Source organism: Suncus etruscus, chromosome 15 (assembly GCF_024139225.1).
Source record: "Suncus etruscus isolate mSunEtr1 chromosome 15, mSunEtr1.pri.cur, whole genome shotgun sequence".
Lineage (NCBI taxonomy): Eukaryota > Metazoa > Chordata > Mammalia > Eulipotyphla > Soricidae > Suncus > Suncus etruscus.
Genome location: NC_064862.1, coordinates 26,743,249 through 26,747,335, shown reverse-complemented (window position 1 = coordinate 26,747,335; position 4,087 = coordinate 26,743,249). Strand labels below are relative to the sequence as shown.

General features: G+C 41.7%; 1 pseudogene; it reads right to left on the bottom strand.

Annotated features, from left to right (window-relative positions):
• Positions 1–1,532: 1,532 nt before the first annotated feature.
• LOC126029769 (T-complex protein 1 subunit delta-like) lies at positions 1,533–3,544 on the bottom strand (annotated as a pseudogene).
• Positions 3,545–4,087: the final 543 nt, after the last annotated feature.

Sequence of the window (4,087 nt, the reverse complement as noted above, 5' to 3'; positions counted from 1 at the left end):
AAAAATTTGTTAGAATGTCTTTTATTGCGGGAGTGGAGGGCTCCACCCAGGGCTGTGCTCAGGGCTTACTCCTGTCTCAGTGTTCAGGGGTCACTCTTGGTGGTGCTCAAGTGCTCAACTAACTGTATGTAGTGTTGGGGATTTGACCTGCCTTGGCCTTGTGCAAGATAAGTGCCTTATCCTGTACTGTCTTGTCTCTCCAGTCCAACAGTAAACTCTGTAAAGTGCCATTTCATTTTTAATGTATTATTGAAATATACATTTAAGTCACATTTTGAAGGGATTATGAGATCAGAACTCTAGAACAAATAGGAAGAAAAAAATTTTTTAAATAGTTTATTTGTTAATTGATTGATTGATTTTAGGGCCACACCATGTGATACTTGGGCTGCTCCTAGCTCTGAGCTCCTGGCAGACTTGGGGGACCATATGAGATACTGGGAATCAAACTGGGTCCGTCTTGGGTCAGCCGCATTCAAGGCATTATGCTATCTCTCTGGCCCCAGAAGGAAAAATTGGACTTGTTTTTCCCTTTATTAATGGCAGTGTTGCTGTTTCCATCACTGCTGTCTCAGTTCAGATTAGCATTGTAAAAATTCACTTGCTTTCTCCAGAAGTCAAAACTACGTGTATAATTGGGTAATTGTTGGAGGAATGGACCATCCACATCCTGATACCAGATATGCTAGCCGATGGTGTTTGTGAGCGAATACAAACCCTGCTCGTTACCAATCACACTGCTACTGGTTTTGTCAGTGGTATTATTCTTAGCTGTTTTCTACATCCTAAGTAGCTGGGCTAGTTGATGAAAGCAAGATAGTAAATAGGAGTTTGTTTTGTATCCAGGTAAAGTTTAGGATTAAGATCAAGAGCTTTTAGAGGGAATTACCATGGTTGAGATCAAGTGGGGATAAATTGAAGGGGGAAAACATAATGGAGAAAAAGGAAGTGTGATCAGGTAGCCATTGAATGAAGCTTATAGTGAGGTAATATGCAAGTTTTATGTTAAAAGCCAGGGCTTGGTGGGGAAAAAAAAAAAAGGCCTGGTGAGCATTTGGATACCATGGCACATAGACTACTGAACTTATACATTATGCCTAAAGAAGTTGGTTAAGTGCTTATGATTTAGGAATAAGGATATTCCTCTGTGCTGAAGAAAACTATCAGGTGGAGAACTTGTGTGGTCTCCTGCCTCCCAGAGAGGCAGCTATAGGGACTCAAGTTTGCCCTGGGCAGGAAAGATTGACAGGCTCTTCCCCTACAGTGGCCCGGCTACAGTAAACCCAGATTTCAGCATGTCCTTTGACAGCTGGTAGGCCATTACTTTTGAGCAGCTACTTCAGATCACGGGGGCTTTATGGCAAGTTGGGTTCTATTAAGTTCTCAAGAGATACGTTTTCCTACATGTTGGCCTGTCAAGTCTTCATTTCTTGAAACACAATTTAGGTTGACTTTTGAAAGCGGGGCACTGGGGCAGAGGGTTCTTAAACTGATTTGACTTACAACCCCAGTTTTACTTCCATTTTCAGAAACTAGCACTTAGCTAGTCTTGGAAATGTGTCTTCTATAAGGGAATAGAGAGCTTCCACCGACTCCTGGATTGCAGGCCAGTCCTGAGGGGGGCTATCCCCAGGGGTGACATTTTCACCTTTGGGGACCACCACGCTGGACTCTGTGATATAGTATACTGTCATCATTTGGAAGAGAGGCACCTTAAAGCCTCCGAAAAGCTATATTATCGTAAATACTGTTATGGTACATAATTTTCTTCCATAAAACACAATTTTGCCCTAATTCCTTACCACAAATATTTTTGCTGATGGTCCTTTTTGTTTCTCATGATGTTCAGATGGCTCACTGTTCATAAACTTGGAGTAATCACTGAGAACTTTTTCCCTTGTACTTTTATAGAATACTAGTCATTCCTTAATGTGTAACTCCTTGTTTTTTTTCTTTTTACCATCCAAATCTGTGGACTGTTTAATTTTTATATTTACTCTCACTTCTGATAAAAAACAATATTTTTTGCCTCTGATACCAGCTTTTTAAATATTTTCATTAAATTGTATCAGTACAATTTTAAGCAAATGTCATCAGGAATTCAGTGGGAAATCTCCTCCCAACAAGGAACCCACAAATGATATTCCTTTCCAGCTTCACTGTTGGTGGCCGTGGCCACTGTTGATTGCTCATTTGTCCTGCCTCCAGTTACCCACCTCATCAGTTTTCAGAATGCTTCGTTGCCAGTGTGAGAACACTGGGAAATGTCAACAGAGTGGACACCAGTTCCTCCTAAATGTTGGAAATAGCCCCCTTTCAAAGAGGTTAATGCCCAAAGTTTTTTCTCCTTGGGAATACAGAATTCTTACTTCTTTCTGTTGCTGTTGAAATGGGACTCAGGCCAGAATGTCCAGCTAGAATAGTTGGAATGGACTCCAAAGCATGTACGAAAGTCTGAAGGATTAGAATTCCATAGAATCCCATGTTCTCAAATATTGAGTTAGGGCTTCTCTTTTTGAAATGTTACCTCCTGTGCCCGTAGAGATAGCACAGCGGCGTTTGCCTTGCAAGCAGCCGATCCAGGGCCAAAGGTGGGTTGGTTCAAATCCCGGTGTCCCATATGGTCCCCCGTGCCTGCCAGGAGCTATTTCTGAGCAGACAGCCAGGAGTAACCCCTGAGCACCGCCCGATGTGGCCCAAAAACCAAAAACAAAAAACAAAACAAACAAAAAAAAAGAAATGTTACCTCCTACAGCAAGAGCTCTCTTCATTCCCAAATAACACATAATGCACAAGGCATCAATAATGGAGCATTCAGCTTCTTCTGACACCAATTTGTTAGAACCTCTAACAACAGTTGTAACAGTTTTCCCAAGGCTTGTCCAATTTGTAATCTTGAGCAGTTTGTCAGACCGTTTAAACCGACTTCACTTCCTCAGCATATTCAACGGATTCCCAGCATAACTGGACTGAACTGGTCAATGCGGACAACTGACACAGTTTCAATTGTCTTACAAATGAAATTATTCTCTCGGTAACCTTAATGACCATAATTCTTCTTTTGATCAGGAAATGTAATTCAGGATCACCGAGAGCATCCCTTAGAATAGGCTTCTGTAGGAGAAGAATATTATATCCTGTTTTTAAAATTTGTTTTACTGAGTTTCAAATATAGGCATTCTCCTTGAAGTATGGAATCTCGCTGAACATAGTTAGAAACCACTATTTGACTACCCAGTCTGTTTTGGAACTAGATAAGCAAACTTGAAGAAGCTCAGTTTTAGTCTTTTCAACCCTTGTTATACGAGAATTTGCCAACTTTTAGTGAGAACCACTTCTACCAGTTCAAAATTGTCAATGATTCTACCAAGTTTCTTAATATCTCTAAGGTCTGCACTAATATTTGCTGCTGGATCAATCACTTCATTGTTGCATTTACACTCATTGGAGTGTACTTGAATTCTTGAATACGTGAATTCTGTGAGACAACCTTTGAATTCAGTTAAGTGGTTGTACTATTTAAGAAGTTTTTTTTTTTTTTGAGCCGGAGAGATAGCATGGGGTAGGGCATTTGCCTTGCATGCAGAAGGACGGTAGTTCGAATCCCAGCATCCCATATGGTCCCCCGAGCTGCCAGGACCAATTTCTTTTCTTTTCTTTTTTTTTTTTTTGGTTTTTGGGCCACACCCGGCGGTGCTCAGGGGTCAACTCCTGGCTGTCCTATCAGAAATAGCTCCTGGCAGGCACGGGGGACCATATGGGACACCGGGATTCGAACCAACCACCTTTGGTCCTGGATCGGCTGCTTGCAAGGCAAACGCCGCTGTGCTATCTCTCCGGGCCCAGGACCAATTTCTGAGCGTAGAGCCAGGAGTAACCCCTGAGTGCTGCTGATGTATCCAAAAACATAAAAAAAGTTTTTTCTTAACTCGATTTGTAGTTCAAGACACATCATTCAATATTTCTAGCCCCCTTTTCCAGCCATCTGACTTTGAAATGAGCGAATGAATCCGTTTCTGAAGAAGCTTTGTCAGACATCGAAGAGCCAGCAATGATGACTTTGTGGTGCCATCTCCTGCTTCTATAT